Source organism: Microcaecilia unicolor, chromosome 14, assembly GCF_901765095.1.
Source record: "Microcaecilia unicolor chromosome 14, aMicUni1.1, whole genome shotgun sequence".
NCBI classification, from domain to species: domain Eukaryota; kingdom Metazoa; phylum Chordata; class Amphibia; order Gymnophiona; family Siphonopidae; genus Microcaecilia; species Microcaecilia unicolor.
The window spans coordinates 52,151,972-52,176,168 of record NC_044044.1 but is presented as its reverse complement, the minus strand read 5'-3'; the positions used below and the strand labels follow the sequence as shown (position 1 = coordinate 52,176,168).

The 24,197-nt window shown below is 46.3% G+C and overlaps 1 protein-coding gene across 1 annotated transcript in view; it reads left to right on the top strand.

Annotated features, from left to right (window-relative positions):
* Positions 1-286: 286 nt before the first annotated feature.
* The window catches only part of NR1I3 (nuclear receptor subfamily 1 group I member 3), a 111,344-nt gene continuing 87,433 nt past the window's right edge, over positions 287-24,197 (top strand). Inside the window, exon 1 of the mRNA XM_030188353.1 lies at positions 287-498. The gene's annotated coding sequence lies outside the window, so the exon portion shown is untranslated. The remainder of the gene's footprint in view (positions 499-24,197) is intronic.

The following is a 24,197-nucleotide window of genomic DNA, read 5'->3' as shown; positions in this document are numbered from 1 at the left end:
GAAGGGCAACCTTCGAAAGCTAATCAAGAAATGTATTAAGTTATGTCCAATAAAAAAGGTATCATCTTATTTTCTTTTCCATGTTTTATTTTGTTTGATTTCTATTGATAACCAATGTCAGCTGAAATAAGCAAGCTGGTGTTCCAGCACTCTCATGAGGCAGGTCACACCGGTCCAACCTCATTCTTCAGGTGTGCTGGGAGCTTGCAATCCTGTTTTTCTCCATGCCAGCTTTTCAAGTTTGGGTACAAACAAGCAATGAGAAGATAGACATGGGAGGGGACATTTGAGAGAAGCGGACACCACACACAGCACCAGTGAAAGGATCCCTGCACCTCAACAGCTCCTGTCCTTCTGCAATTACCTGGGTGGCTTACCCCCGGCATTTTGCTTGGTGGAGTACCAGTTTCTATGGCTACGGGAGAGGAATGAAGATAACCCAGGAGCCCACTGACCGCGCATAGTCCAAGAAGTTCTTTTTGGACCCGACCTAACATGGTAATGAATTGCAACACTTGGGGACTAAGGGTTTATCTACTTTGTGTATCCTTTTTATAAAAATGTACCTAATTTTGGGGCAGTTAAAAGCAGATAGGAGTAAGAAGTAGAGTTAGTACACCCAACATCAGGCAGAAACTGCTCTGTCCTAGATACACAGAAGTGGAATAACACCTGAGTCTGTCTACGGTATAGAAGTGCTCAGTATGCCAGCCAACTGCAAGACACGCCCCCTTTGTACCTGCATTTCTGCCTAAGTGTGTTCTGTAAGCAGCACTTAGATGTAGGTATGGTATATAGAATATGTTTCCTTAGCGTCCCTCCGGACCGGCCCAGATTGAGACTGATGGATTGTGCACGCCTTCTAGCAAGTGGAGACTGAGAACTGTGACTCTTGAGTGAGAGCCAATAAGAGCCCCTGTCTAACATAGAATGCTCCAGTAATCTCAGTTGGAAGGTAGTGAGCTCTTTAGTCTCTTAGTTAGTATTTATTTCTATTTTATAAATGTCTGTGTTTTCTCCCTCTGTGCATCTGGTTGTATCCTAATTTGTTAGAGGCTGAGATCCGCGGGGGAGTCTTTTTACAGCCTCGGGGGGGGGGGGGTGTTACACCCAGGTGTCTGGGTCCCTCTCCCCCCTCCATCCTCCCAATTCCAGCGGATTTCGCTGAGTTACTTCTGCCTAGGACTCTTTAAGGTAAGAGCAGCTAGGTTGGGAGAAGCAGCCTTTTAACTTTGAAAAAAAAAAAAAGAGAGTTTCCACAGCTTTCACTAGAGCAATGGTTCTCAAACCTGTCCTAGGGGCTTCCCAACCAGTCAGGTTTTCAGGATATCCACAATGAATATTCATGAGAGAGATCTGCATGCACAACCTCCACTGCACTGATTTGCATCATTATTAAAAGGTTACAGTATGCAAATACAGAGTGGGGGAATAATATCCCCTATTGGTCCAGTGAAAAAGGGAGTCCAACAAGGATCTTCTCTTTCGGCATTGCTGTTTAACATCTATATGGCATCCTTAGGGCAGATCCTTGAGCGATTGGGAGTACATTATCATATGTAGGAGGATGATATGAAGCTTGGGGGTTTTTTCCGGTAAAAGCCAGGTTGCAATGGTGACGTTTTATATGAAAGAGAAGTAGGTTCATGGATGGAAGAGAATAGACTAGCTTTGAACCAACTTAAGAGAGAGCACATGCTTATTGCAAAAAAAAAAAAAAATCAGGAATGATTGAAGTTAGAGACAGTGTTTGTGGCAGAAACAAGGCTGCCAATTAAATCACAAATCAGCCGGGAGTAATATTCGATTCACAGCTGACAATGAAAGATCAAATATTAAAGGTGGTGAAGTCCTCATCTTTTCAGTTGCATTTACTTTCTAAACTGAGACCAATGTTACCTGTGAGTAACTTTAGAACTGTACTACAAAGTATGGTGCTGTCATAAGTACATAAGTAATGCCACACTGGGAAAAGACCAAGGGTCCATCGAGCCCAGCATCCTGTCCACAACAGCGGCCAATCCAGGTCAAGGGCACCTGGCAAGCTTCCCAAACGTACAAACATTCTATACATGTTATTCCCAGAATCGTGGATTTTTTCCAAGTCCATTTAGTAGCGGTTTATGGACTTGTCCTTTAGGAAACCGTCCAACCCCTTTTTAAACTCTGCTAAGCTAACCGCCTTCACCACTTTCTCCGGCAACGAATTCCAGAGTTTAATTACACTTTGGGTGAAGAAAGATTTTCTCCGATTTGTTTTAAATTTACTACACTGTAGTTTCATCGCATGCCCCCTAGTCCAAGTATTTTTGGAAAGCTTGATTAATTAAATGCTTTATATCTTGAAATTGCTAATTCTAGACTTCATGCACTACAAGTAGCTCAGAATGCAATGGCTAGGATGATATTAGGAGCTTCTAGATTTGCTGCAAATAAAAACAGCACCAAGGTCCCTCAAGGTTGAGATAAACACTGGTCCTTTACTCATAGACCTGACATGGGCCGTGTTTCAGCACAAAACACTTGTGTCAGGGGTCTTGCTAGATGAGTAGATAGTACTTGTGACCAGAGCTGCCCAATTGGACACACAGTGCTGGCCTAGATGGACCTTTGGTCTGATCCAATATGGCAATTCTTATGTTCTAATCATCATACATTGAGGCATATTTTCAAAGCACTTTGGGAGGCTAAGTTCCATAGGTTTCTATGGAACTTTGGGAGGCTAAGTGCTTTGAAAATGAGCCTGATAGTGTAACAATGTCTTGCTCCAAAAAGAGGTGACACACTAGACTAGGGGTGGGCAACCTTGGTCCCAAGGGCCACAACCCAGTCGGGTTTTCAGGATTTCCCCAATGAATATTCATGAATCTATTTGCATACAATGGAGGCAGTGCATGCAAATAGATCTCATGCACATTCATTGGGGAAATTCTGAAAACCCGACTGGGTTCTGGCCCTCGAGGATGGAGTTTGCCCACCCCTGCACTAAACTGTACTGTCCATCTGCTGATCACTCTCATAGGGTCTGAATCAATTTTTTTAAAAGGCACAATAACCATATCAGTGAAAAATAGTGAAAAATTCAATATATTCGTATCTGAAACATTTGACAACATCCTATATAATAATTCTCACCTCCAACATTCTAAAGTAGCTGCCTGTGTCCGTGGCTCCTGGAGTTGCTGAGCTAGGCTCCGTAGCCAGGCTGACGTCACTCACAGCTGATTCCCAGGCAGGGGGAGGAGTAGGGAAACACGCAGAGCAAGTTGCTCCGCGTGTTTCCCTACTCCTCCCCCTGCCTGGGAATCAGCTGTGAGTGTGCCACTCAAACACCCCCTCGGCGCATCACCCAAGCCCCCCCCCGGCACATCAAACACCCCCTTCCCCCCCCAAGCACATCAAACACCTCCCCCCCCCCCCCGAAGCACATCAACCCCCTCGCCACTTGCAGCTGCCACTGGTAACGCTGTCCGGCCGCTGCTACTTCTCCTGTTGAGCAGCAGCGGCCACTACGAAAAGAAAAAAAGCAATAAATGTTTTCAAACCTCAAACGCGGCACTGTAGACAGCCATCACGCATTGGCTGTCGGCTCTGCAGCCGCTCCTCCTCTCGCCTCCACGTCACTGCCCCTGGAGTAAGACCCCGGAGGAGCACATCAACGTGAGAGACGAGAGGAGGAGCGGCTGCAGAGCCGACAGCCAATGCCTGATGGCTGCCTACGGTGCTGCGTTTGAGGTTTGAAAACATTTATGGCTTTTTTTCTTTTCGTAGCGGTCGCTGCTGCTCAACAGGAGAAGCAGCAGCGGCTGGACAGCGTTACCAGTGGCAGCTGCGAGTGGCGAGGGGGTTTGATGCGCCGGAGGGGAAGGGGAGGGGAGGGTCACTGGACATGGGTGGCTGGAGGAGGGGGGCAGGGGGGAGAGGAGAGTCGCTGGACATGGGTGGCTGGAGGGGGGGCAGGGGGAGGAGGAGGGGAGGGACGCTGGACATGGGTGGCTGGAGGGGGAGGAGGAGGAGGGGAGGGTCGCTGGACATGGATGGCTGGAGGGGGGGCAGAGGGAGGGGAGGGTCGCTGGACATGGATGGCTGGAGGGGGGGCAGGGGAGAGGGAGGTAGGGAGGTGTCCTGAGACCAGAGAGGTGGGGGTGGGGGACCTGTGAGAGGGGGGCACACACTCACTCACTGTCTCTCACATACACTCTCTCTGACACACTCTCTGTCTATCACACTCTATCTCTCTGTCACACACACACAGTCTCACACACACAGACACTCTGTCTCTCACACACTCTCTCTCTCACACAAACACACACACACTCTGTCTCTCTCTCATTCTCTCTCTGACATACACGCTCCCTCAAACACACACTCTCCGAGGAAAACCTTGCTAGCGCCCGTTTCATTTCGGTCAGAAACGGGCCTTTTTTACTAGTTTTTATATAAAGATTCTAATTGAATAGAACCACCAATGTTTTAGATACCTCACACCACCGGGGTGCGCAGAGTGCCAGTGTCAAAGAAAACAGAGAGATAACACTATCTATTTCACGCCTGACTGCTTAAGAGTCTTAATTCAACTACAGGAACAATCTAAAATCAATAAAAATAGATGAAACTCATATCTGAAAAAAGGACACAGTAACAAAGACTCTCAACTGCAGTCATACATCAGAGGCAATACTGTATAATAATAATATAATTAGGCAGAATCCTTTTTATTGAAAAAAATGGTGAGGAAAAGGCAATGACCAAATTTTAGCTTTCTTACCATATTTCGACAGAAAAATCACAATCCCTTACAAAGCTCCAACAGCAAAGTCGTAGCACCTCCATCACAATGAACTAAGGATCCTGTTTACTAAAAGAATAAAACCATTCTTTCCAAGATCTGTCTTCCGCAGCCTAGTGCAATCACTCGTACTCAGTCATCTGGACTACTGCAACTCACTATACGCAGGCTGCAAAGAACAAATACTGAGGAAACTTCAAACAGCCCAGAATACAGCAGCCAGACTCATCTTCGGAAAACCAAAATACGAAAGTGCAAAACCCTTACGTGAGAAACTGCACTGGCTCCCACTCAGAGAACGTATCACCTTTAAAGTATGTACCTTGGTCCACAAGATCATTCATGGTGAGGCCCCTGCATACATGTCTGACTTAATAGACCTGCCACCCAGAAATGCCAAAAGATCATCCCGAACTTTCCTCAATCTCCACTTCCCTAAGTGCAAAGGCATAAAATACAAAGCACTGCATGCCTCAACCTTCTCTTACACAAGCACGAAATTCTGGAATACACTACCACGCAACCTGAAAATGATTTATGAATTAACCCACTTCCGCAAACTATTGAAAACTCACCTCTTCGAGAAAAGCTATGGCAAGAATCAAAACATATGAAGTCCTTACGCACTAACAGAGATAGGGCAATACACTCTCTTCTGATCTCTCTTCCCCTTAATCTCACCACACTTAAAACCCTACCCACAGATGGAACTGTTATACCCTAATGTTCTCTCGCCATTGTTCTATCGCCGATCACTTCCCCATTGTTACATTCTACTGTTCCATTCCCAAACTATGTTTGACTTTGACTTGTTTTCCCAAAACATGTATGACTTCGACTGTCTTCCCATAACTCTTCTCAATATAACCCATAACCATATTGTAACCAATGTAATTCCATGACTCACAATGTATTGTAAGCCACACTGAACCTGCAAATAGGTGGGAAAATGTGGGATACAAATGCAATAAATAAATAAATAAATAAATAAATAAATCTCACTAAGAGGCCACTGGCGATAGTTCCGGTTCAAGTGTGCACCATTTCCGGCGCGCTGGAAAATCTTTTGGGAAATTTTACTGTGGCGCTAACCCAGTTTCTGCCAGAGCCCTGACCACTACCTCAATGAGTGGCAGTAAGTGCTCCTCACCACATGGCCAAGCGGTAAAAGTAATCTTACCGCATGGCCATTTTGGGGGGGAGGGTCTTTTTACCCGCTGCGGTACAAAGGGCCCTGGCGTGCAGGAAAAACGGCCCCTACCGCTACCCCAGGGCCTTTTTTACCGTAGCTTGGTAAAAGGACCCCTAAATCTGAATTTACTGAAGCTTAACCCAAGACATTAACGATAACATTAACAAAACATTTATATTCCACCATATACCTTTCGGTTCAATGCGGATCACACATTAAAGAAGACCGGACATTTCCAGGGATAACAAAATGTAACCTAGCAAAAACAGAATATCTCTAAGCTACATTTTCTATTTAACATTATTTAGCACAAATTTTCTAAATAGGTAAGTTTTGATCTGTTTGTGGAATTGGTTATAAGAGATTTCGGACATCAAGATATCCTTAATAGCCTTATCCAAATGAACTACTTGATATGAAAAAAGAGAGTCTATTAGTCTAGTTCTTCTCATAATTTTTATAGAAGGAAAGGTGAAAAGTTCTGAAATTCTGGTAACTCTTGTTTTGTTAGCAAAAACAAGATGGTTCAATAAATAGGAATGGCTGAAGGAACAAGATGGCAGCTTGAAGGGAGCGCAGTGAAGTTGCTTCTGGACTCACACTTTAAGTATTATATTGTGCTTACTGTATGCCTCAACGGAGAGGCAGACAGCGTATAAGCACCGCTATACCTGTCTTACCTATAGTGGGGCCCATGGATCGCTTTGCTGCTCCAGGAAATTCAGGACGTCTTGAATCTTCACTGCGAGGGGGAACGGTAAGAGGTGAACTGCTCCCCCAGCTTGAAGCCTATACATCTTTCAGTCCTGAGATTAGGAATCCGCCGCCAATGCCTGAAGTCGAGCAAAGATTGTCTGAGCAAGGACTTCTACGGTCCGAAGAGGCGGTAGCATTTCCTTCAGCGGGGCCAGACTCGAGCAATGGACTGCCGAACACTCCTGAGTGGATGGGTGTGGTACAGCATGGCATCGGCGCTGCTGGCAAGACAACTGTGGAGATGGAGATGAAACTACCTGGAGACTCTCTGACTGAATCCATTTCACTAAGTAAGTCTTTTCTTCCAAGCAAACCTTCAACTAGAACGTTGGATGCTATATGGGAGGGCCCTTTTGGGTCTAGAGACATCCTTTTCTCAAAAATTGATGTCTGTTTTTCAACAAGTTCAAATTCCTCTTGAAAATGATACAGACGTTCAAATATCTGAAAGGTATTAATCTGCAAATGAACCTTTTCCGGAGATGCGAAGGCAGTAGAACGAGAGGACATGAAATGAAACTGAAGGGGGGCAGACTCAAGAAAAATGTCAGGAAGTATTTTTTCACGGAGAGAGTAGTGGATGCTTGGAGATTTCTTTATTTACAGCAACGAATAACAAAAATCCAGAAATCATATAAATACCAATATTCACATGCCTAACACAAACCATTCTATCACCAAAACAATCCCTTCTGCCCCTATACATATATACACCCCTCCCCCTCCCTTTTCCCCCCCTTATTCCCCCCCTAAAATTACAACCAACACAACATCACAGTAACTATAATCATAAGGCCTTTAACCTCACATGCTTCCACCACAAGGACACCATCTGTGAATCCCTCTCCACTCTTTCCCATTGCGCCACTTGCTGTACAGCCCGCACCACATCCCAACTGACCTGTTCAATGGATCGATCTTCTTGGTGCAGGGATACCCGGCAACGAGCCATCCAAAGACAGAACCGGAGAATGAGCGAAATCAAGAACCCCGTCCCCGGATCCAGCTGACCTCTCTTGAATCGATATCCATACACCCAGTCCGCATACGTATAGGAACGGAACGTGGGGATCTGGAGGAGAGCAGAAACCCTGTCACCCACCCCCCGGGAAAAGGGACAGTCCTTCAAAAAGTGGTCCATGGTTTCTAACTTCCCCACACATTCCCCCCTTGGACAATTCCTGTCCTGGATCTTCCTATCTCTCAGATTCTCTCTGACATATAATTTGCCGTGTAGGGACAGCCAGGCAATGTCCCGATATTTAGCCGGAATCCTCTCCGAATTGATATTCCGTAGCCCTTGCCTCAGCACTTCCCCGGGAGCATCCCTAAGTACCAGAGGGGACGAGAACATCTGGGAGCGCACTCTCTCCACCCAGATTCCTCTCTTCCCATCCCTAATCTCCCCCACTAGAATCCCCCAGACCCGAACTAATTTTACTAACGTTTTATAGTACCCTACCCTTTCCGGAGCCCCTTTCCGCAATACCCCTACCCTCTCCCCTCTCCTCCACCCCACCCAAACCCTCTCCCACCACCCCAGCACACTACTCGCCCACCCTGGAGGAGCCTGACCCACCGCTCTCCCTAGATTAAAGTGCACAAACAAAGAACTAAAAAACAAAACCGGATTGATCATCCCTACCCCCCCCCTCCTTCCTAGATAGATATGTGGTGTTTCGTTTGACTGGATTCAACCGATTGCCCCACAGCAGCTGGAAGAAAATGCTATACAACGAGGCATAGCACTTTTCAGGTACCAAACAAATGTAGCTGATGAACAAAAAGAGGGGCACCAAATGGGTCTTGATGAGTTTCACCCGATCTTCCATGGACATTTTCCACCTCTTCCACCTGTCCACCCGCCCCTTTGCTTCCTGAAGACAACGGTCCCAGTTGAATTTAGCATAATCTCCTATCTCAAAGTAAATCCCCAAAACCCTCATTCTATCCACCACCCCCGGGAAACCCCGTCCTAATTCAAACTGCTCCCCTACTGGCCCTAACCACAAACTGTTGCATTTGTGGATATTCACCCGTGACCCTGTATCCCCTGCGAAATCGTGGATGAACTCCAAAAGTTTATCCCCTTCTGCTTTGTTTGCCACCCACACAGTAATATCGTCTGCGTATGCCACCACCCGCAACTGTTCTCCCGTGCTTACCTCCACCCCCCTCAATCCTCCCACCCCACCCTGCTCCAGACGCCTAATAAAAGGGTCTATAGAAAATGCATACAGCAAAGGGCTTAAAGGGCACCCTTGCCGAACCCCTGCCGTCAGCTCAAATTCCCCCCCTTTCCACCCATTGATCAATGGAAATGCATGTGCATGAGAATATAACAACCGTAATTGTGCCACCCAATCCCTAGGGAACCCGTAATACTCTAAAACCCGCCAGAGGAATCCCCATTGGACCCTGTCAAAGGCTTTTTCTTGGTCAAGCGCCACCATCAGCCACCCTGACCCCTCCTCCCGACTCCGCTCTAAACCTTCCCTCACCCATGCCGCAGCCTCCAGCACCCCTCTACCCGGCACCCCACAAGCCTGTGAGGCTGCCAACAAGTCCCACGAGAATTGCCGCATACGCTTGAAGAGCATCTGCGCAAAGATCTTACGATCACAGTTTAGTAGCGCAATAGGCCTCCAGTTAGTTAACAGCTGCGGATCTTTGCCCTTACTTAACAAAATCAATGCAGACTCCAACAAGGATTTTGGAAGAGACCCCCTCTGACGTGCCTCTTCCCAGAGATCCAATAAAATCGGAGCCAGGTGCCTGCGAAACGTATGATAGAATTCTGCCGGCAGCCCGTCCGGCCCCCGGAGATGTCCTCTTTCTCAGGGCCCCTATAGCCTCCTCAACCTCCTGCAGTGTCCAGGGGCACGAAAGGGCCTGGAGATGAGACCCCCAATTCCCCACCCCCGAGTCCTTCCACATACTGATCCATCCTCCCCCCATCCAAGTGCTGATCCGAAAAAAAAACCCCTGAAGTGCTCTTCCACCACCTTCAATATTCCCTCTTTGGAATCCTGCATCACCCCCCTAGTATCCCTAAAACCCTCCACCACCCTATGCTCTCTTCTTTCCCTACAACAAACGAAGGGATCTGGGCTAATCAATTTACCAAAGTCCCTCTCATAAACTAAAGAGGAATACCGATCGTATTGAGTCTTCTCTAACAGAGACTGTAATTCTTGGATATCCTCTTTCCTCCCTCCCTTGGAAATCAAATAATCCTTCCTTTGCTTCAAGGCCATCCCCAAACGTGTCCTTTCCCTTCCCCTCCTCCGTGCCTGTCCCATGAAAAGGAAACGCGTCCGTTTTTTCACCACCTCCCACCATTCTCCTCTGGAGGGAAAGATCCCCCGTAAGGATAACTGGTCTTCTAAAAAATTCAAATATTTCTTTTAAGCCTCCTCATCCTGGACCCATCTTAAATTCATCCTCCACAACCCCCTACCTATCCTATGAGCCGCCGACCCCCCTACTTCCACAAGAAGCAGTTTATGGTCGGAAAAATCCACGTCCAGCAGGCGAGGCCCCCGCTGGCATACCCCTCTACGAACCAAAAACCGATCAATTCGGCTCCTACATCTCCCCCTGCTAAACGTGAATCCATCCTCATCTGGGAAATGTTCTATGTGAACATCTATCAGCCCCCCCTCTTTCATGATCCCGAGCAAGCGCACCCCATCATATGTCACCTGTACCTTAGTACCCCCACTATCCTGTTTCCTAAGAATTAAATTAAAATCTCCCCCCCAAATTACCTGGCGTGCAGTAAACAAGTAAGGCCTGATCTTCCCTAATAACAAACTGCGCTCCTTCCTAGTCTGCGGCCCATAAAGATTAATAATTCGCAACGCCATACCCTGCCATAATACGTCTACCACTAAACACCTCCCCACCCCGAGTTCCATCACACGCTGAATTTCCACCTTATGTGTCTTAAATAAAATCCCCACTCCCCCATATCGTTCCCCTGCCAGCCCCCACACCGAGGGTCCCCATCTCCAATCCCTGCGCGCCCTTCTCAGCTGCTCCAGGTTCTGCAAACGCGTTTCCTGAAGCAGAAAACAATCGGCCTTAACCTGAGAAAAGCACTCATAGGCCAAACACTGAGCTCTCTGGGAAGCCACACTCGCCACATTTAGGGTGGCGAACGTCAGAAGAAGCCCTGCCATACCCCCCATTAGGACTCATGCAACTCCTCACTCTCCTCCTTCCTTTGCATACTATCTACTCTCTGTGGCAACCTGCTACCCAGAATGTAATCCTCCTCTCCATTATCCCCTATCTCTGCCGCCCAGTCCCGTATCCCTGTATCCTGATCCCAACCTTCCCCTCCCCCCTCCCTCATACCTTTCTTCCTCCCTTTCTTCTTTTTTAAACCCTACGGAATCCCCCCCTGCAACCTTCCCCTCTTGAACCTCTCCCCTCTGCACCCCCTCCCCCTCCTTTCCTACCTCTACATTACCGTCCCCTTGAGCTTGCTCCTGGCTAACCACCCCCTGCCCCATCCTCCTCTTACCCCCCCCCCCTCCCTTCCCTACCGGAACCCCCTCCTCCTCCCCAACCTCAACATCTTCCACTTCCATCCCCCCCTCCTCGTCATGGGTACCCCTTCCCTTCCTACCTTGACTCCTTTCCCCCTTGACCTTTCCCCGACTCCTCTCCCCTCCTCCCTCTTCCTGAGGTCCCTTCTCCCCATCATCCCCCTTCCCCTGTATCTCTGCCCCCCCATCCTCTTCTTCCAAAATCTGAAATCGATTACCCCCCTGCCCCACCCCAGGCAACCCCTGTAATGTCAAACCCTTTCCCTTTGAAACCTTCCGTTTCTTTAATTTTGACACTTGAACCCACTCTCCCTTTCCCTCCTCCTCCTGTCCCCCTCTAGTCTCTAGACCCCCGCCCTCCTCTAACTGTAAACCCTCCTCTTCCCCCTGCAAACCACCCCTCCCCTGTACCCCCAAACCTCCCTCTCCTCCCCCTTCCTCCCAAGCCCTCCCAACCCCCAGACCCCCAGAACCCTGACCTAGATCCTGCCCCTCTCCCCGAATCATATTCCCCCTGCCCTCATCCCTCCTATTATGACGCGCCCTCGGGCAGTCTCTAAAGGCATGCCCCAGACCCCCGCACAAATTGCAACGGATAGAGGAACAATTTTCTGTATAGTGCTCCTTACTCCCGCACTTTACACACTGTTGTACTGGGCAAGACATACTATAATGGCGAAAGGATCCGCAACGGAAACACTGCCGTGGCTGTCCCTTGTAAAAACAGAGAATCCTGTCCCGGCCAATAAAAGCCGCAGAAGGAATGTGCTTGACCACTTGCCCTTCCTGTCTTAGCTTAACCCAAGCCCCCCACCCCCCTGCCCACACCCTACTTGGATCCGGGAGTTTGGATAACGGGGTTCTCAAATCCGCATGCCGCTGTAACCAGTAGGCCAGGTCTGCCCCTGAAATGGACTCGTTTCGTACCAATACAGTGACTTGCACCAAGTCAGGTCTACTAATAGGAATAACCACATAATTGCTCCAATCCCCCCTTCCTTTCACCCCCTCATACCTCTCCCAAAAGATTTCCATACCCCTCTGCGTTAGAAAACTAACATCGTACTCAGGCAAATTAACTGGGTGAATACAGGCATAGAAGTCCTCCGGCACAAACCCCAGGCCCATGACCATCCTCAAAACCGTCTCCCGAGAAGGCATAGCCCCCTCCCCCACCCATCTAATCTGCACCACATTCCTTCGTTTGGGGATTTGCCCCGCCCCTCTCCCTTCCCCCCCTTTCCCCCTTGATCCCTCCACAGACACTGGCCGCCCCCCCATCTCCCCTCCCCCCTCCCCCCTCACCACCGCCGCAAAGGAAAGAGCACCCTGCCCCTCCCCCGCCCCCCTCACTTCTCCCCTACCCTTCTTCCCTTCCTCCGAATCCCGGCTCCCCACATCCCCCTCCCCCACCTTCCGACAAGAAAGCATACCCCTCTCTTGACCAAGACCCTCCCCCCGCCCCCCACCCTCCCCTCGCACACAGCCCCCCCTCAACCAGTTCAAACCCAGACCTTCAACTGGGACATCAGGAGCTTTAAAAATTAGTGCACTTTCAGAGCTTACTCTGGTCTGAGCAATTGGTCCAATGTCCTGCTCCATTCCATGCAACTCCTGTTCCAGTTCCTCTTTCTCCTGCTGATTCTCTATGTCCTGGGCACCATACCCTAGCAGGTCCCCTGCAAACTTGGCTGCAGATTGAACAGAGATCTCTCCTGATTCTTCCTCCTGTCCGTCCTGACCTCGCGGGCAGACCTGCTCTGAGCCAAGCTGCACAGCTGATGATAATTGATCACCAGAAACTGCTGCCTCAATCAGAGCACCTTTGGAGTGCTCCTGCAGTTGGAAGCCTGCTGGTTTTTGCTTCTCTTGCAATCTCTCCACACAGGTAAGTTCAATACTTTTTTCCACACCCTGTTCTTCTTCCCCACTAGTGGGTACTGAAAAAGTGTCCTGGGTGGAAAACCTGTCTCCATCCGTTTCAATAATATGAAAGTGTTGTAACTTTGTGTCTTTTCCTTTCTGTTCTACCGGAATACCTGAGGCCAAACAATCCGCCCCTCCCCCTTCTCCTGGAGCTGTATCCAACCTGAGTACTCCCTCTTCCCTTGGGCTCATCAGGGCTTTCATAGTTTGCAATGTACTTTGACTGTTTGGACTTTGTACAATCTCTGTTACCAACTGCCTTTTGTGAAACAATGTTCCTGAGCTTAAACTGGTAGATTCCTGTGCTGGGGAGAAAACCTCCTGGCTCATAGTTTTAGATGTACCAGCCTGCATCCTCTCTTGATTCTCATAAACCTCCCTCAAGGGATTTGCAGAGCCTGTTTTTAAACAAGCAATTCTTTTTTCCTTCTGTTTCAGCAACTTTGTTAAGCGCTTTTCTTCAGTCTTATACTTTTGACCATGCTCTGCTGGGGCCAGCCTACTCATGGCTTTAGTCATTTTCAACCGTTTCCCCAGCTCCTCTATTTCCTTCTCCAGAGACTTGATGTGCCTCACCCGCTCCACCGTTTCTCTGGCACACTGTCCTGGGTCCATATTCTCCCACTCACCGGCCTCCTCCCCTTCTTCTGACCACTCTTCTTCACTGCCGGCTGCCTCAAATCCCAACTGGGCCTCCTGCCCCACCTCCATTCCTTCTTGTCCTTGCTCCTTCTGGGTCTGCACCTTTAGGGCCTCAACCTTCCTCCTTCCTCCCCCATGATCTTCAGGCTCCTTACCTGGACGCCGCTGGGTCATGGAGGAGGCATCAGATCCACAATCCTCCCTGGCCCTGGGCGCTTTACGGTCCCGGGGACTACGCTCCCTTCGTGCTGGAGGAGGGACTGGCTGAGAGCTACTCCGCCGGGCCTTCAGATCCTTCGGCCTTGTAGGCCCCATAGCCTGGGAGTTTCCTGGGCCTCTCTCCCCAGGCCCCCTCCGCATAGCTGGGGAAGGGACCAGGCCTGGCTCCCTTTCCTCAGAGCCTCTGACCGCACCTCCTTCCTGCCCTCTGTCTGACAACGACTGACGCTTGGAATGCCCTCCCGCGGGAAGTGGTGGAAACGAAAACAGTAACGGAATTCAAACATGCGTGGGATAAACATAAAGGAATCCTGTTCAGAAGGAATGGATCCTAAGGAGCTTAGCCAAGATTGGGTGGCAGAGCCGGTGGTGGGAGGCGGGGATGGTGCTGGGCAGACTTATATGGTCTGTGCCAGAGCCGGTGGTGGGAGGCGGGGCTGGTGGTTGGGAGGCGGAAATAGTGCTGGGCAGACTTATACGGTCTGTGCCCTGAAAAGGACAGGTACAAATCAAGGTAAGGTATACACAAAAAGTAGCACATGTGAGTTTATCTTGTTGGGCAGACTGGATGGACCGTGCAGGTCTTTTCTGCCGTCATCTACTATGTTACTATGTAAAAGGTCTCTAAACTGGAAAAGAAATTTACAATAGTGGAGGAAAAAATTGAAATTAATAGTAAAGATAAACTTTCCAAGACAAGTTTCTGTGGCACCTAATTACCTTTTAAAGGTATATATCTGAAATACTAAAAATACCGGAACAAGCTTATCCGCCGGTTTCAAAAATGTACTATTTGCAGCCCTATAATAAAAAAAAATAACTGAGTAGCTGAAGGAGCCGAAGCTGTTTTTGAGACTTTAAATCTTATGCAAACACTTGAGGACGACAATTTGGGTTTAAAACCAGCAACACCATAAACATTCCAAAATTATCCCTTCCCGTCTCGGAAACCCTGAAAATTCTTGGAGTCACCATCGACCGACATCTTATTCTCGAAACGCATGCAAAAAATACAACGAAGAAGATGTTCTACTCAATGTGGAAACTAAAAAGAGTACAACCTTTCTTCCCAAGAACCATCTTTCGTAACCTGGTACAGTCTACAGTGCTTAGTCACTTAGATTACTGCAATGCACTCTATGCTGGGTGTAAAGAACAAGTCATCTAGAAACTTCAAACCGCCCAGAATACCGCAGCAAGACTCATATTTGGAAAAACAAGATATGAAAGTGCTAAACCCCTAAGGGAAAAATTACACTGGCTTCCACTTAAAGAACGCATCGCGTTCAAGGTATGCTCTCTAGTTCATAAAATCATTCATGGAGATGCCTCGGCCTACATGTTAGACCTGGTAGACCTACCACCCAGGAACGCTAAAAGATCATCCCGCACATTCCTTAATCTTCACTTTCCCAGTTGTAAAGGCCTAAAATACGAACTAACGCATGCATCAAACTTTTCTTACATAAGTACACAGTTATGGAATGCACTGCCCCGCAACGTAAAAACTACTTACTTACGAACCAACTAACTTTCGCAAATCCCTGAAGACCCACCTCTTCAACAAGGCATATCAACTAGATTCTCAACTATAAATGTATTATCTCACTACCTCATCTACTATCTGCACTGTTATTGCTTATATCTGCTTATCTAACTCTCGCTTACGATATTCTTTATGACATTCCCAACTACCTATTATAAGCACTGTTTAATACTTATACCTATTTGTTCTATTTTGATTAAGCTACTCTGTATACAACATTGTAAGCCACATTGAGCCTGCAAAGAGGTGGGAAAATGTGGGATACAAATGCAATAAAGAAATAAATAAACACTAATTGTGACATTTGTACTACAACCTGATAGAGACTGGATATTAACACAATTTTTTTCGTCACAGGGAAGAGACCTTTTTGAATTATAAGATTAGAATATTTCCTGATGTATCTAGAGCAACCCAATGTTTCCTTAAACTTCTCCCTCGTGTTTTTCAATTGGGCGGTCTTTTTTGGTTGAATTTTCCATGCAAGTGTGTAGTGAAACTGAAGTCAGTGAAATATGTTTTTTTTTTAAATCCTTCGCATTTGAGTTCCTTTCTGGAATCTAAGATAGTAGTAACTCCATCTCCAAATCCAGGAGCGGTATTGCCATCTACACTGTAATCTGTTTTGATTTATTCCTGTGATTCTCCTTTCATGTCTCTAATTTTGATTAGTGACTGGTATCTTTTCCTGAGTATTGTGTCCTGTTCCCCTTCGTAATAGTGGACTAAGATTGGATAATATATATTTTCCTTGTTACAATTTCTAAATGCAAAAGTTTTTGCTTTATTTTTCTTTTTCTGTATCAAGATTTATTCTTGGAATAGCTGTGAAATCTTTAAAAATAAAAAAAAATTAAGTGGGGATAAGCCATTTATAATTTTACACACAAAACAAGAAAATTTAACAAGAATGCTGGTTGCACAGGGAGCCAATGGCGCTTCACAATAATAACAAGATACACTGTCAAACTGTTTTTCTCTTTTTATTATTATTTCAGTCATAATACACGAGTATCCACTTGTTACATGAAACTTAGGGAGAATACTTCTGAAAAAATTATTACAATAAAGAAAAAGAAGAAAAATAAAGAACGTATTATCTCTTCCTTAAACCACAATATCGGGAGAGTGGCTAATAAGACAAGGAGATCAAATTAGGTATACATTAGAATTAAGTAAGGCCCAAGCCTAAATTTTACCACAGCAATATAATCGTAAATAACCGATTAAGCAGATATTACTTTACTAGTCACTCTCTTCAGGTCTATAAAGGCTCTAAGCTGTTCCAGTCAGGGGTGTAGCCATGGGGGGCCACGGGGGCCTGGGCCCCCGCAAATTATGTCCGGGCCTCCGGTTTGGCTGGTGGGGGTCCCCAACCCCCACCAGCCGAAGCCTTCTTCAGCGCCGTCTCTGGCACAGCCACGGTCCTGCCCTGCTCTTCTTGCTCCTCCTGTCCTGTGCACGCTGACGCTTCGACAGGAGGAGCAAGAAGAGCAGGGCAGGAACGCAGCTGCGCCAGAGACGGCGCTGAAGAAGGCTTCGGCTGGCGGGGGTTGGGGACCCCCGCCAGCAAAGGTATTTGCGAGGCAACGGGGGTGTGAGGAGGTGTGAGGTGTGGGGGAGGTGAGTTAAAGCGAGGCGTGATGGTGGGGGGAGGGTGGTGGCGGTGGGGCGGCACTCAAAATGTGCCCCCAACCTTAGGTTCTGGCCCTCTCCCACCGTAAGGTCTGGCTACGCCCCTGGTTCCAGTACAAAAAAAACAACATATTTCACTCCCAAACACTGCGATATAACAAAAGAGAGGGAACGAAGTACAAACTAAAGTCCAAACAAAAAAACAGCACCACGGGCCTTTAAAAATGCAACACAGTTCTTTAATGAATGAGCCTTGACAAAAAGACCCAACAAGGGCCGTGTTTCGGTGACTAGCACCTGCGTCAGTGGTCACAGTGATGACATGGAAAACTTGGGGAATAACTCTAATATATTCCTCTACAATATATTATTCCTTACCCCACGTCTCATATAGTAAAAGCTACAAAGCACCAAGGCACTTTCACTTTCTGTATCCAAACGGATATTCATTACTGGGACATTTCCAGTGACTGCATCCAGTGTTCTATTTCTTCTAAGATGTTTTGCAATAACTCTTAAGTGCGAGATAACTGAAAAGGTGGTGGGAGCCATAATCGTAATATTGTCAGCATAGCTGAAAAGGTAGACTCTCAACTTTTCGAAAACAAATCCTAACGAATGCAAGTAAACATTAAAAAGAACAGGAGATAACAGCGATCCCTGTGGAACCCCACATTGATTATATCAACTCTCAGAAGTCTCCTTTACTGCATGGTGCCTGCAATTTTAACACAGGACCAATTAAAGGCATTTCCAGTATGTTCTATTGCCAGTTGTGCGTTAACATTCACATTAATGCCCGGTGCTTCTGGTTAACACGGAAGTACTTACGCCTCGATTCTATATATGGCGCTCAAAACTGCTTGTGCAAATTTGGGTGTGCACCTAATTTATGTGCGCAATTTAATTGAGTTACAAGTCAATTAGCGCCAATAATTGGGTGCAATCAATTATTGGCATTAATTGGCTACCCTTTGGATTTACATGTGCATCTTAATAAGAGGTATTCTATACAGAAGCACACATAAATCTCAGCGCACAACTGAAGAGGGTGTGGGGCCATGGGAGGAGCATGGGCGGGTCAGCAGCGTTGAATAACGATGCGCGCAGTATTATAGAATTTAAGCATGAGGATCTTCACCTTCACCAGGTTTCAGTTGGTGTAAATCCTCATGTCCAAAGCACGGCACAGATCCCGGCACTATGCGCTAGTCCAGTGGTTCCCAGTCCTGGAGGCACCCCAGCCAGTCAGGCTTTTAGGATATCCACAATGACTATTTATATGAGAGAGATTTGCATGGTCTGCCTCCACTGAATAGAGTTCCAAATTTTGTTAGATTGATATTTATTTAGATTTTGCTCACACCTTTTTCAGTAGTAGCACAAGGTGAGTTACTTTCGGGTACACTGGATATTTCTCTGTCCCAGGAGGGCTCACAATCTAGGTTTGTACCTGAGGCAACAGAGGGATAAGTGACTTGCCCAAGATCACAAGGAGCAGCAGTGGGATTTGAACCGGCCACCTCTGGATTGCAAGACCAGTGCTCTAACCACTAGGCCAAACTGTTAAAGTGAACATGTCTGACGGATGGAAACCCCAGTATCAGTGCAGAACAAAAACGAGAAGATTTCCATGCAGTCAAGTGTAAGGCACAAAAAAAAAATTATGATCGATTTGAAATTCAACTGGCAACCAATGAAGCTCTGTTTCACAACAATAACACTTCACTATAATTGTGTTAACCGACCACGAATGTCACCTGGCCATTTAAATGGCATTTAGCCCGCTAAGCGCTAATGTTCAGCATGAAATAGCTGGCTATCTGGATGACTGGCTATGTCACATGTTATAGGTGGTCAGCACCGATATTCAGCATCTGACCAGCTGTGTTTGGCGGCCAAATATGGCCACGTCAATAGGTGGAATATCTTTGGCCGGTTCCAACTTAACCAGTCAGTTATGAATATCGGTTTGGCCAGTTAACTTCAAACCAACCAAAAATAAACCAGATTTGAAATTCCAGTCACCGGAAATGTCCCAGTATTGAATATCCTGGCTCAACGCCAACTGCAGGAGTCAGCTGGGCTAATTCCCATGGTCTGAATATCAGGCCCTATACTCTTAGCTGGTATTGTAAAAACAGAAGGAAAAGCCTCAGAAGCTCAAACGGCACTTTTAAACCAGCGCTCATGCGGGAGTCAATCATCAGCATAAAAATCTTCTGTTTTTTTAATTTAATTCCTCAAAACTCTTTCAATCTTCTAAACTATTCAAGCAAAACTCTTCATAATCAAAACTGAAACCTAAACGTCAGTGTTCGACAAACTTGCACACTTAACTTCAGTGTTCAAAATGGTTGCGTGCATACCCTCTTGAATGACTTCACCGCTGCGTCAGGGAAACCAGGCACATAAACCACATTGCATTGTTCTGTTTCAGTGAACATAAAAAAAAAAGAAGCTTGCTTTTTACCTGACGGGGAAAATGCTTAAATTCAAAGCTGCTCTCTCCATCAGTGACCTAAGAGTTCATTACTGCTGCAGCCATCAGGTGCTGTCAGCACATCAGAGCATGCTTAATTAGTGCGGCTGTGCCTTCTTTTTATATAACTATTTCTCCAGTTCTTATTGTTATCCATGATCTTTTGTAACACCAATTGTATCTTCTACCCTGGAATGGCAACGCCATAAAAGGTTTGTGTAAGCCACATTGAGCCTGCAAATAGGTGGGAAAATGTGGGATACAAGTGCAATAAATAATAATAATAACTACAGCTCGGCCTGTGTGCTTTCCCCAGGTTCCTCCCAGCATGACTTGGCTGATGTCAGAGCCCACTGCCTTATGGGACTTGTAGTTCCATTTCAATAAAGGCAAACCTCCCTTTTCGCAGATTACTTTGTAGTAAAGCGAGAATTAGGGCCATGGGGCTGGACTCTACTACTACTTATCATTTCTATAGCACTGCTAGATGTAGACAGTGCTGACTCTCCTTCTACACCATGACAAGGGCCTTTTCACAGTATCTACGGCCTAAAGTCAGAGACATCAAGTTACTCAGTTCCATGCTGGATATTTTGGGCAGTCATGGATTTCTGACCACCCTATCAAGGTTCAGGGCCGCCGAGAGACAGAGCCGGGCCCAGGGCGGGCTAGGTCACTGCAGCAGCCCCCGCCCCCTTACCTTCCTGCGTCTTCTCTTCCTTCGGTCTGTCACTCTCCTGCTCCTGTGTGCCGGGACCTGGGTTATCGCGTTAATGCAATCGCCTGGGTCCCGACACACAGGAGTAGGAGAAAGACAGAACCTTCTAGCACCGGGCCCTCCTTGGAGGCCAGGCCTGGGGAATCTTGCCCCCGTGTAACCCTTAGGGTTAATATATATATTTATTATTTTTAAAATAATCTTACCTGGGCTCTCGGGTTACCGTTTTGGCTATTACTGGCCATGCTGAATGTTCTTGGGGAGAGCTGGGCATTTCCTTGGCCAGGAGACATCAGGTGTTCAAGCTTCTTTGTCGGTTGCTGTGTGTGAGGGCAGGAACAGCTGAGGAGAGAGGATGTGTGGCAGGGGGAAAGGAGTAAGCAGTTAGGAAGTATTTGAAGGGAAAGTTTTGTGTTAAACAGGTGTGGTAGCCGTGTTAGTCCACTTTTAAAGGTAATCAATAGAAATAAAACATGGAAAAGAAAATAAGATGATACCTTTTTTTATTGGACATAACTTAATACATTTCTTGATTAGCTTTCGAAGGTTGCCCTTCTTCGTCAGTGACAGTCTAACAGAGTGGGGGTGGATAGGAGATACGCATGGGAACATCAAAGCATTTCAGTGATAGTCAGACGTATGAAGTGAAGACATCACTGACATTCTTCATGTGATGTCTATGTAAATTGAATAATTTACATAGACATCACATGAAGAATGCCAGTGCCAGCCAGGATTCCACCCCTGTGGGGCAGCACTTTAGAAAACCAGAACACTGTACCAGTGATTTCATAGTAAGAATCCTGAAAAGTAACTTTAAAACAATACAGGAACGTAAGACCTTTGAAGTCAGAATGATTGACTATTTTGACACCCAACAGACAGGACTAAACAAGGATCTGGGTTTTCTAGCCTATTATAAACCATAAAGTTGTATTGCTCTGTTTGTCACCCTCCTCTCACCTATCCACCCCCACCCTGTTAGACTATCACTGAAATGCTTTGATGTTTCACTTATATATACTGTCATCTACCACATTTGCTTATTTCCAATCTGACGAAGAAGGGCAACCTTTGAAAGCTAATCAAGAAATGTATTCAGTTATGTCCAATAAAAAAGGTATCATCTTATTTTCTTTTCCATGTTTTATTTTGTTTGATTTCTATTGTGTTAAACAGGGAAACAGTGATCCTGTGATCAGTGTTGGTACCCACACTGGTAAAAGACAGCAGTTCTAAAAGAGTTTGTATGGATTGGGCTGATGTGCAAGGCAGAGTGGGTAGAAATGATGTAAAGCATTGTTAAAGGTGATCTGGCTGGTTAGGGGGGTGAGATTAAATTACTGGAGTGTGGGTGACTTGGAGATTTTTGGTGAAAGTTTGTGAGAGAAGAGGTAAGAGTGCTAGGGTGTTGGTAAAGTGCCAGCGTGACAGCTTCTGTGTGTGTTTTTTGCCCACAGGGAAATAAATGTAAAGCAGTAGGCCTGGAAGAAAGGGAATATTTTAATTCATTTTGTTTTAATTTGTATAATTGGCCACAATGTTTTAATAATCCCTTAATGTCACTTATTGGAGTTTTATGAACAGTGATAGGGAGATAGGGTTTTCCTTCAAATTTGGTTTGATTAAGGGAGGTTTAGGAAGAAGACTACTAGGAGGAGGAAGAGGAAGTTGCAAAGCACTATCTGAAAGCTCCTTTGGGCCCCCTCGCAAGAAAGAATTCTGCGCTTTTGTATTCATCTGGACAATTACCTGTTCTGCTACAGGTAAGTAATGGTGTGCCAGAAAAGTTAAGCTGATATAGAGGGGCATAATTGAACGAAAACGCCTATCTCCATGGGCGTTTATCTCCGAGAACGGGTCAGTGAAGGGGCGGACCGAAACGTATTTTCGAAAAAAATAGACGCCCATGTTTTATTCAACAATGTGTGAGCTGGGCGTTTTTGTTTTTCAGTGATAATGGAAAATGAAAGCGCCCAGCTCAAAAACGAATAAATCCAAGGCATTTGTTCGTGGGAGGGGCCAGGATTCGTAGTGCACTGGTCCCCCTCACATGCCAGGACACCAACCGGGCACCCTAGGGGGCACTTTTACAAAAACAAATAAAAAGGTCAAAGAGCTCCCAGGTGCATAGCACCCTTCCCTTGTGTGTTGAGCCCCCCAAATCCCCCTCAAAACCCACTGCCCACAAGTCTACACCATTACTATAGCCCTAAGGGGTGAAGGGGGGCACCTACATGTGGGTACAGTGGGTTTGGGGGGGTTGGACGACTAATAAGCATTAAGCAGCACAATTGTAACAGGTAGGGGGGGATGGGCCTGGGTCCACCTGCCTGAAGTCCACTGCACCCCCTAACAACTCCTCAAGTGACCTGCATACTGCTGCCAGGGAGCTGGGTATGACATTTGAGGGTGAAAATAAAAATGTGTGAAACATCATTTTTTTGTGGTGGGAGGGGGTTAGTGACCACTGGGGGAGTCAGGGGAGGTCATCCCCGATTCCCTCCAGTGGTCATCTGGTCATTTAGGGCACTTTTTGGGGCCTTATTCGTGAAAAAACAGGGTCCAGGAAAAGTGTCCTAAATTCTAGCTAAAAACGCATACTTTCTTCCCATTATCAGTGAAATGCGCCCATCTTTGTTCGGCAGATAACCACGCCCCAGTTCCGCCTTCGCCACACCTCTGGCACGCCCCCATAAACTTTGTCCGCATCCGCGACGGAGTGCAGTTGAAAACGTCCAAAAATCAGCTTTCGATTATACCGCTTTATTCGTTTTTGTGAGATAAACGTCCATCTCCCGATTTAGGTCGGAACTTGGGCGTTTTTCTCATTCGATTATAAGCTGGATACTTACCTGAACATTGCTTGGTTTTCTAAGGTGAACTCTGTGAATAAAAAACCCCCACAAATAATCAAATTCTTATGACCAGCAAGAAAGTTACAAATTTACAAAGAAAATTGATACGCTCTAATGTTAGATATATATCTGTATGTATACTTATCTGATGGTTGTCTTTTTGCTAGGGTTTCTGGAGTAACTCTGAGGAATAAAAAAAATACACATTAGTAAATAACTATAAGGGCATATAGAAGATTTATGTTTAAATGTTAAAAAAATATATTCTTAAATCACAAAGAAGAAGGTTAAATACTTACCAGATTGTGTTATGGGAAAATAAAAAAAAGTAAAACTTCATGCTTATATTTGATTTTATAAAGTAAAGAAAAAAAACTGAAATTGATTCAACTTTTACTCCTGTACCTTGTGTGTGTGAGAGTGGAAGTTGAGTTAAATGTACACTCTTCCCCCGCTCACGGCGGTGTGATCTTAAACGCTCGGTTCGACTACAAATATTAACATCTGGCATCCTGGGACACACTCTTTATGCTGCGAGTCCCACGGGGACGGGTGTTTACACCTGCTTCCCTTCTTTCGGCAGCCCTGTCCAGGTTCATTATGGGACTTGCAGTACTGATTTCAATGGGAGAGGTATCAGGTACAACAAATTCCACACTACTTTGGGATGTAAGTTTAAAACCATGTCTGTCCCAAAATCTCCAGCCTGGAACTGGGTATCTTGGCATTTCTGTAAACTTCACTTCATGCGTCTGACAAAGTGGACTCTACTCTGGTCCTTGAAAGCTCATTCCTCATTAAATTGGTTAGACTATGACAGAGGCAGGAAGCAGCTTAATCTAGCTCAGTTACAGTGGCGTTCCTGGATGGCTGGCACC